The sequence below is a fragment of the Camellia sinensis genome, chromosome 5, assembly GCF_055761805.1.
Source record: "Camellia sinensis isolate YWXY chromosome 5, ASM5576180v1, whole genome shotgun sequence".
Lineage (NCBI taxonomy): Eukaryota > Viridiplantae > Streptophyta > Magnoliopsida > Ericales > Theaceae > Camellia > Camellia sinensis.
Window position 1 is genome coordinate 177788011 of NC_138965.1, and position 11572 is coordinate 177799582.

Here is an 11572-nt window from a genome sequence, read left to right on the forward strand (position 1 = left end):
CAATCAAATATTTTGACATTTTTTTTATTCGCTCTTTGTTAAATCTCTTCACAGGTACGCTCACTCCTTGCCCATAAACCCATCTCAAGCAAACCTTCAATGTAGCAACATTTAGGACTAGTTTGGCATGTACTAAATAAGTCAAAAAGTCACTATCTTATTTAAATCACATCATCTTATTTAAATCACATCACCTCTCTAACACATCACATCAAACCCAACCCAAACCCACCAATAAGTCAAAAAGTGCACTTTTTTAGGACATCCCAAACCAACCCTTAATTTATATGAAGTCTCATACACTGCTGGAAAAATGACTTTTAGCGGCGTTTTTAAAACGCCGCTATATGTCTGAAAAACGCCGCTAATTACTTTAGTGACGCTTATCACCAAACGCCGAGGACGCGGCCGTCGCTGTAAGTTTATGACGCTTTAAAACGTCGTAAAATAAGTATAGACGGCGTTTATAAAAACGCCGCTAAATGTGACAGTCAACGGTAACATGACGTCACACAGGCCTTCAGCGACGCTTCAAAAACGTTGTAATAGCTTTTTAGCTATTTTAAAAATATAACTATAGTGGCGTTTTGAAAAACGACGCAATAGAATTTTTTTTTTAAACTACTAATTTTGTAAGATTTAACTTTAAAAATAAACCTGTAAAATAGCAATAATGAACAAAACTTTGTATAGACATATATTTCTGTGAGATTACTATTCCCTCACATCTATAATAGTACCCAATACAACATCCTTCAAGAAAAAAATCCAATAAGTTCAATCCCAACATCATTCTACCTGTGTATGTTTTATCTTGGCCAAATGCATTTAAATTGTTTATTGATAAAACATTTCTAGAACACGTCAGAGGATTTACAAAGAACCCAAATTCATTTAAATTGTTTATTGATAGAACATTTCTAGAACACATCAGAGGATTTACAAAGAACCCACAAATCTCTGTTGTATTATAGCAATCCCGGGTTTACCCTTGTTATACTGTGATCCGGACATGTGTCCGTGGATGTTGGTAGTTGTTTATTATTTTGTTTACATCCTTTTTACTTCGTAATTGAGTTATAGGATGTGTTGGGCAGGTTTGTTACAGGTTGGTTGAGTTTAGAAACCAAAACTAGTTGCCCAGATTTTGGCATGTACGCTCGAGCGGGGGTTTTGGCGCTCGAGCGGAGATTACACCCATTCAGTATTTTCCTGTGCAGCGTTGTACGCTCGAGCGTGGGATTGGCCGCTCGAGCGGGGTTGTCTGAGTGACGCTCGAGCGTAGAGTTGGAAGCTCAAGCGGAGGCCTGGTTCTGTATAAATGCTGGGAGAGTGCATCCGGCGCTCGAGCGGAAGTTTGGACGCTCGAGCGGGAGTCTGTGAGTGACGCTCGAGCGGGGTGTTTTACGCTGGAGCGGGAGACTGGGTTTAAGTCCCGAAATTGTGACTTTTCAAATCACTTTTTACTTTCTCTTCTCTCTCTTACTTTTCCAAAATCACCATTGTTGAGCCTCTCACTCTAGAACTGTACCTTCTCTCTAGGTTTTGATCTAGTAGGAGTGATTTGCTCACCTTTGGTCTTTACAAAAAAGTTGTTGATCGTCGAGGGCTACATTTTAATCTGAAAATCTCGGGTTTTGGAGCACGTTGGGTTTTGTCGTCTTCTCCTTTGGGACTCCGAATTTGAGGTAGGGATATCCTACTCCTCTCTATGAATTTTGTCTTTAAATTTTGGTATTTTGAGATGTTGGGGTTGGTTCGGTAATTTTGTGAGAGTTTAGGGCTTTTGTGTAATTTTACAAAAGTTGGGGTTTGTAACGCCCTCAAAATAACAACATTAAACCCATCAGATAAGACATGCATTTACATATAAACTAACCACATTCCTTTATTCATTAGAGTTCCATTACATAAGTATTACATGTTAACATCATAACAAAATGCCCTACGGGCTTACAGCTTTCCAAGTTAACACTTGGTTACAACAAAAGAGTACTAACTCGTTTACACATTAAGCCCTTGGCTTGAAGTTACATGTAATACATCAAAAGTTAAGCGACAAAAGTATGCCCGCCTCTAGCCTCCCAGCTATGTCCTTGGAGGTGGCATGCTACCTGTACCTGAAAATGATATTCCCATATAGGGTGAGCCACAACCCAGAAAAAATACACTAAACCAACCATGAACAATGACTAAAAGATTAGCAATTGATAGATGGCTAACACAGATACATTCACATAAATTACACATTTATGTCATACAACTTACGAGTCTAAGTTACCTTTCATTTTCCCTTTTTCAACAGATAAGCATGCTAGCTCTATCATCATTTCCACAGATATGTATAAAAACTATATCTCACATTCAGATAAGCATAAAAGCTATATCCACATTCTCAACAGATATGTATAACAACAATATCCCACATTCACAGATAAGCATATAAGCTGTATCCACATTTTACTAAGATAAGCATATAAGCTCTATCTTCACTTCTCTAGACAAGCATATGAGTTGTGTCTACGGAGTTCATCCCCTATCTTCTCCCAATACTATCCGGTTTAGAGGTACATCCCCTATCTTCCCCTAAACCGCGGAGTACATCCCCTATCTCCTCCTCTACACATAACGTATATAAACACATTGGTTCTATATACAATCACCCAATACATACAGTTAATGTATTCTATCAACCGTCAAGTTCCATGACACATTCCATTGATTAGTTTCAGTTTGCCTAATCATCATGCATTGTCTACAACAATCACGACTATCCTCCACCGATAGCCCCAAGCAGTTATTTCTATACAGAAAATAAATGCACAATGGATATACAATCAACATTTCATTTCCTCATTCCTCACAATTAATTATCCCAATTAATTAAACAATGTAATTAGGTTGTTATCCATAATTACCAATTCAACCCTTAGGTCCCATTTTCATCAATGATTCAACATTTATTCCATTTCTCTACTCCAATCATGCATCTAGGTTTATTATGATTAAAACCCCAACTTTTGTAAAATTGCACAAAAGCCCCAAACTTTTACCAAATTACCAAATCAACCCCAACATCTCAAAATACTAAAATTTAAAGACAAAATCCATAGAGAGGAGTAGGATATCCCTACCTCGAAGTTTAAGCCAAAAAGGAGATGAAGACTCGAAGATCAACGTGCTCCAAATCCAAACTTTTTCAGATTAAATCAAAGCTCTCAGTGCCCTCTATCTTTTTAACAAAGGCCCTAGGCTAAATTCACACTCTAGGGAGATCAAATCTTAGAGAGAATGTAAGTTTAGAGAGAGAGGGTCTCAGATCAAGGGTTTGATCAAAGAAAGGAAGTGAAAAAGTGATGTTTAAAACGCTACTGTCCGCTGATATAAAACACGCTCGCTCGAGCGAAGACTTGGTCGCTCGAGCGACCAGACACAGAAACTCTCGCTCGAGCCAAGAATTTCTCGATCGAGCGAAGAAAAACCCAGACCGTTCGAGCGAAGGAAGCTCGCTCGAGCCAAGAAAGGCAACTCTCAGGTCCAGAACTAGACGCAACACTCGCTCGAGCGAAGCCACCCTGGCTCGACCCACCAGACACGAACCTCACTCTCGCTCGAGCGACCAACTCCTCGCTCGAGCGAAGGTTCAAAAATCTGGGCAGCAACACTAGGCTCCCAAACACAACCAACCTGTAACAAACCTGCCCAACACATCTTATAACTCAATATACAAAGTAAAGAGGATGCAAACAAGATAATAAACAACTACCAACATCCACGGACACATGTCCGGATCACTGTACAACAAGGGTAAACCCGGGATCGCTATAACCTCCCCCCCTTAAAGAATTTCGTCCCCGAAATTAAGCACAAGTTTTCAAAAACAGGTTTTCTTCATTTTAAACAATGTTACACTTGAACATTCAACAATTCGACCCATTACCGGCCATCCCATCCCTTTAACAAGAGACATATCACAATATGTAAACAACATATGTGTTTTCAACATGCATCAACATTATGCACTATCTTTCCAATTTCAACAATATATTCAACACATGTAGTGTCACATTCAACTTCCATATGAGGCAAGTTCCAAAACATACTTCCAATAACCAAAACATTTTCAATGTTTCACAACTTAAGACATATATAAAAGCTCTTAAGTTCAACAAAATGTAAAATTTAAATACAAGATCACACATCAACAAACAAGTCCGGATATTTCTCACGGACTCCCAACTCACGTTCCCAAGTGGCTTCCTCCACTCCGTGATGTTTCCACAAGACTTTCACCAAAGGAATGGTCTTGCCACGCAGGACCTGATCCCGCCTATCCAAGACCTGAACCGGTCTCTCCTCATACGAAGCATCCCCATCTACCTCTAAATCAGTCCAATCCAACACATGTGATGGATCTGGCTCATACTTCCGAAGCATACTCACATGAAACACGTCATGCACTCCGGACAACTGCGGCGGTAAGGCTAACCGATAAGCAACCTCACCAATCCTCTCAAGGATCTCAAAAGGACCAATAACCCGAGGGGATAACTTCCCACTCTTCCCAAACCTCATCAAACCTCGCCTAGGTGATATCTTCAGAAAGACATGATCACCTACCTCAAACGCCAAAGGCCTCCTCCTACGGTCGGCATAACTCTTTTGTCGACTCTGGGCTGTAACAAGCCTCCTACGGATAAGCTCAACTTTCTCCGTTGTCTCTCTAACCAACTCCGGACCCAACAAAGGTGCATCACCCACCTCGGCCCAACAAAGTGGAGACCTACACGGTCGGCCATACAAGGCCTCAAACGGTGCCATACCGATGCTAGACTGAAAACTGTTGTTATAGGCAAACTCTACCAAGGGCAAGTGCCTCTCCCACGTCCCGCTAAAGTCCAGGACACAACCCCGAAGCATATCCTAGAGGATCTGGATAGTACGCTCGGACTGCCCGTCAGTCTGAGGATGATAAGCCGTACTAAAGGTCAACTTAGTGCCCAAGGCACTCTGCAAACTCTGCCACAACCTAGCAGTAAAACGAGGATCTCTATCTGAGACGATCGTCACTGGGACCCCGTGCAATCTCACTACGTCCCGAATATACAAATCGGCAAGATGATCTACCGAATCTCTTACGCGCATAGGAATAAAGTGCGCCGACTTAGTCAACCGGTCTACAACCACCCAAATAGCATCACTACCCCGCTGAGTCCTCGGAAGACCTACAACGAAGTCCATAGTGACATGCTCCCACTTCCACTCGGCAATAGGCAAGGGTTGCAACAAACCCGCTGGCCTCTGATGTTCGGCCTTCACTTGCTGGCAAGTAAGGCACTTCGATACGAAAACAGCCACATCTCTCTTCACACCCCGCCACCAAAACTGGCGACCCAAATCCTGATACAGCTTAGTACCTCCCGGATGCACCGCAAGGCGCGAATGGTGAAACTCTCAGAGTACTTCCTCACGGCAAGACTCCGGTACAAACAAACGGTCTCGGTATCTCACACTCAGGTCGGGATACACCGTCAAACCCTTTTCAACTTTCCCACTGGAGATCTTCTCTCGGAGGGATTCTACCTCAAGGTCACCTCTCTGTGCCTCTAACACTCTAACCACAAGTGTGGGCTGCGCAACAACAGAAAACAAGGCCGCAGCCTCAACAGATTCGCCCAGTAGCAAATCAAACTCGCCAAGTGCTCCCAACATCTCCCATTCCTGGATGGCTATACAAGCTACATCACCAATGGTCTTCCTACTAAGGGCATCGGCCACAACATTGCCCTTTCCCGGATGATAGTGCAACTCAAAATCATAATCCTCGATGAACTCCATCCACCTCCTCTGTCTCAAATTCAAGTCTCTCTGTGTAAACAGATACTTCAAACTCTTATGATCCGAGAATACCTCGAACCTCTCACCATAAAGGTAGTGCCTCCATACTTTCAAGGCAAAGATCACTGCTGCTAACTCTAGGTCGTGTGTGGGGTAATTCTTCTCGTGTATTTTCAACTGACGTGAGCCATAAGCTACCACTTTCCCCTCTTGCATCAACACACAACCCAAACCCTCTCGTGAGGCATCACAATAAACCGCATAACCCAACCCTCTCTCCGAAATAATCAACACCGGAGCGGTGGTCAATCTAACTTTCAGCTCTTGGAATGACTTTGCACAAGTCTTACTCCACACAAACTTGACTCCCTTCCGAGTCAGTCTAGTCAACGGTGACGCTAACCTGGAGAAATCTTTCACAAACCGACGGTAATACCCAGCTAATCCTAGAAAACTGCGGATCTCAAACACACTCTTAGGCTGTGCCCAATCTTGCACTGCCTCAACCTTGGATGTATCAACAGACACCCCTTCCCCGGATACCACGTGGCCTAAGAATTTGACTTCCCTCAGCCAGAACTCACACTTCCCAAACTTGGCATATAGCCTGTGGGCTCTAAGCAACTCAAGCACCACTCTCAAGTGTGCCTCGTGCTCCTCCTCTGAAGGCGAATAGATAAGGATGTCGTCCACAAAGACGACCACAAATCGGTCTAAGAACTCCCGAAAAACCCGGTTCATCAAGTCCATAAAGACTGCCGGTGCATTGGTAAGCCCGAATGGCATCACCAGAAACTCATAATGGCCATACCGCGTACGGAATGCCGTTTTCGGAATATCCTCTTCCCTGACCCTCAACTGGTGGTAACCCGATCTCAAGTCTATCTTAGAGAAACAACGGGAACCCTTCAACTGGTCAAACAAATCATCTATACAGGGCATAGGATACTTATTCTTAACCGTAGCCCGATTCAACTTCCGGTAGTCAATACACAATCTCAAGGCACCATCTTTCTTTTTAACAAAGAGGGCCGGTGCTCCCCACGGCGAAACACTAGGGCGAACAAAGCCCTTATCGAGCAATTCCTGGAGCTGAACTTTCAACTCAACCAACTCTGCTGGAGAAAAACGGTAAGGTGCCATAGAAATCGGCGCCGTACCAGGCACTAAATCAATAGAGAACTCTATCTCTCGGTGAGGTGGCAAACTAACAAGATCTTCGGGAAAGACATCCGAATACTCACAAACCACCCTCGGCAATATAACCTGGGTCTCACCACTCTCACCACTCTCAAAGCTAGCAAGTAGACCACTAAGCTCACTTCGCCCTCGCGAATCATACCCCGGTGGCAAAACACTACCAACCCGGTCTCCCAAGAAATGGAACCACTCCCCGCTCAAGGTACATAACGTGACCCTCTGGCGGTAGCAATCAATAACGCCCGGTATGACGATAGCCAGTCCATACCCAAAATAACATCAAAACCCTTCATGGGCATGACAACAAACGGAAAAGGAAGCCTATAGTCGGCGACCTCTATATCACATCCTCTAACACCCTGTTTCAGAATCAACTCACCACCCAAAGGCGATACCACACAAATAGGAGATGCTAACTGTGCTAACTCCAATTCCAAAACAGATACAAATGCAGCAGATACAAAAGAATGAGATGCACCCGTGTCTATCAACACACTAGCAACCGAGTTGCAAAACAGAAAAGTACCTCTCACTACTGATGGCGCCGGTACTAAATCCTGCGCAGTAACAGCATACACGCGCCCCGTAGGCCCCTGGTCTACCTGCTCACCTCTCGGAGCAAAAGACTGCTGCACAGACTGGGATGACGAAGCTCCCGGATTGGCCCTCGAGGCCTGCACAGACTGAGCTGGCTGAAAACCCTGCGTCTGCCTAGAACCAGACGCTCCTGAAGTGGCACTCAACTGCGGGCAAAACCTCTTCAGGTGCCCAGGCTGTCCACACTGATAACAAGACAAGGGCTGCCCCCTGCCCAAACTCTGACTTTGTGATCTAGCTGAAGAAGAAGCAGCTCTCTGACCCCCACCCTTCTGTGGGCAAACAGAAACCTTGTGACCCAGCTGGCCACACTTGTAACAGGTGAAATCCCCCTGACCACCTCTCCCAGAGCCTACACTCGGGACTGGGAAGGTCGATCTAGCAACACCACCCTGCGACTGCTGAGGGTTAGAACCCCTCTGCCTCTTGCCATCACCCTGACCATCTTGGCTCCTCCTGGAGCCTCTCTGTCCCTCATCCTCCTCCTGCATCATGAGCTCCATATGAGCTGCAACATCTACCAGGTGTCTATACTCTCGGATGTAAGACCCACCAACTCTCAACTTGAGGCCCCGCCTCAACTTCCGCTCAAACTCATAGCAACGGCGTTCCTCAGACGCCACCAGTTCAGGTGCAAACCTGGACAGACTGGTAAAAGTAGCCTCAAACTCGGCCACTGACAAGCCCTGCTGATTAAGCCGGCTAAACTGATCCCTCAGCTTCTCTCTAGCTGCTGCAAACAAAAACCTCTCCTGAAAAGCATTCACAAATGCCTCCCAAGTACCACCAACACGAGCCTTCTCGTACTTCCACCATTGACCCGCATCTCCTTTCAGCTGGAAGGATGCCAAGGTCACTTTCAGTGCTCCGTCCTCGATGCCAAGCATCTCGAACGTCTTACTCATTTGCTCTAGCCACTCATCAGCCTTCAGTGGCTCCTTCGGATCCCCGACAAACTCATCCGGATTAGACCGGAAGAACTCCCTCTTCAAGAAAGAAGGCCCTGCCTCAGCGGCCTGATTCCCAGCTCTAAGAATACCCAAAGCTCCTGCTATCTCTCTGGCCAAGGCACCCATAGCCTGCTGACCCATTGGCTCGGCCACATTGGCCTGACCAACCCCCTCCTGTACTGGCGGAATCTCACCCGGTAACGGTACTTCCTGCCTCGCAGGTCTACCACGCCTAGCACCTCTTCCTCGTCCTGACATCCTAATAAAGGTAACACAGAACATTAGCACATTCATAAATGTGCCGAAACTAAACACTCACGTCCTAATGCATGGACAACTGTAATTCACTCCACATAAGCACATAAACACATAAACACTTACGAATTTCATTTCCGGATAATGATAATCCCGAGACGTTACTAGAGTTCCAGTTAGAAACAGCATTGATCAAGTGCTTTTCCAACAAGACTCCCAGAAACTCAAGGATCCAATCAACATCCTAGAAATTAAATCCCATACCCACATAATCACATAAGCATGTTATCAATTAAGCACATAGCATATGATACTACATCTAAGTCTCTATCAAGCGAGACAAACCCATTGTGATACTAATCACTTCCCACGTACCCAAAGTATTTGAACCCAGTACGCTCTGATACCAAGTTGTAACGCCCTCAAAATAACAACATTAAACCCATCAGATAAGACATGCATTTACATATAAACTAACCACATTCCTTTATTCATTAGAGTTCCATTACATAAGTATTACATGTTAACATCATAACAAAATGCCCTACGGGCTTACAGCTTTCCAAGTTAACACTTGGTTACAACAAAAGAGTACTAACTCGTTTACACATTAAGCCCTTGGCTTGAAGTTACATGTAATACATCAAAAGTTAAGCGACAAAAGTATGCCCGCCTCTAGCCTCCCAGCTATGTCCTTGGAGGTGGCATGCTACCTGTACCTGAAAATGATATTCCCATATAGGGTGAGCCACAGCCCAGTAGAAATACACTAAACCAACCATGAACAATGACTAAAAGATTAGCAATTGATAGATGGCTAACACAGATACATTCACATAAATTACACATTTATGTCATACAACTTACGAGTCTAAGTTACCTTTCATTTTCCCTTTTTCAACAGATAAGCATGCTAGCTCTGTCATCATTTCCACAGATATGTATAAAAACTATATCTCACATTCAGATAAGCATAAAAGCTATATCCACATTCTCAACAGATATGTATAACAACAATATCCCACATTCACAGATAAGCATATAAGCTGTATCCACATTTTACTAAGATAAGCATATAAGCTCTATCTTCACTTCTCTAGACAAGCATATGAGTTGTGTCTACGGAGTTCATCCCCTATCTTCTCCCAATACTATCCGGTTTAGAGGTACATCCCCTATCTTCCCCTAAACCGCGGAGTACATCCCCTCTCTCCTCCTCTACACATAACGTATATAAACACATTGGTTCTATATACAATCACCCAATACATACAGTTAATGTATTCTATCAACCGTCAAGTTCCATGACACATTCCATTGATTAGTTTCAGTTTGCCTAATCATCATGCATTGTCTACAACAATCACGACTATCCTCCACCGATAGCCCCAAGCAGTTATTTCTATACAGAAAATAAATGCACAATGGATATACAATCAACATTTCATTTCCTCATTCCTCACAATTAATTATCCCAATTAATTAAACAATGTAATTAGGTTGTTATCCATAATTACCAATTCAACCCTTAGGTCCCATTTTCATCAATGATTCAACATTTATTCCATTTCTCTACTCCAATCATGCATCTAGGTTTATTATGATTAAAACCCCAACTTTTGTAAAATTGCACAAAAGCCCCAAACTTTTACCAAATTACCAAATCAACCCCAACATCTCAAAATACTAAAATTTAAAGACAAAATCCATAGAGAGGAGTAGGATATCCCTACCTCGAAGTTTAAGCCAAAAAGGAGATGAAGACTCGAAGATCAACGTGCTCCAAATCCAAACTTTTTCAGATTAAATCAAAGCTCTCAGTGCCCTCTATCTTTTTAACAAAGGCCCTAGGCTAAATTCACACTCTAGGGAGATCAAATCTTAGAGAGAATGTAAGTTTAGAGAGAGAGGGTCTCGGATCAAGGGTTTGATCAAAGAAAGGAAGTGAAAAAGTGATGTTTAAAACGCTACTGTCCGCTGATATAAAACACGCTCGCTCGAGCGAAGACTTGGTCGCTCGAGCGACCAGACACAGAAACTCTCGCTCGAGCCAAGAATTTCTCGATCGAGCGAAGAAAAACCCAGACCGCTCGAGCGAAGGAAGCTCGCTCGAGCCAAGAAAGGCAACTCTCAGGTCCAGAACCAGACACAACACTCGCTCGAGTGAAGCCACCTTGGCTCGACCCACCAGACACGAACCTCACTCTCGCTCGAGCGACCAACTCCTCGCTCGAGCGAAGGTCCAAAAATCTAGGCAGCAACACTAGGCTCCCAAACACAACCAACCTGTAACAAACCTGCCCAACACATCTTATAACTCAATATACAAAGTAAAGAGGATGAAAACAAGATAATAAACAACTACCAACATCCACGGACACATGTCCGGATCACTGTACAACAAGGGTAAACCCGGGATCGCTATAGGGTTTTATTCATAATAAACTTAGATGCATGTTTGGCATAGAGGAATGGTATAAATGTTGAATCATTGATGAAAACGGGACCTTAAGGGTTGAAATGTTAATTATGGTAAAAAACCTAATTACATTGTTTGATTAATTGAGTTAATTAATCGTGGGGAAGGGAGTTATGAAATGAAATGTTGAGATTGGGAATGTATGGGGTCAAAGGGTGTAGTTGAATTATTCAACACTCACCGAATTGAAATGTTGATAATTATCCATTTGTGCATTTATTTTCTGTTTAGAAATATCTGCTTTGGGCTATCG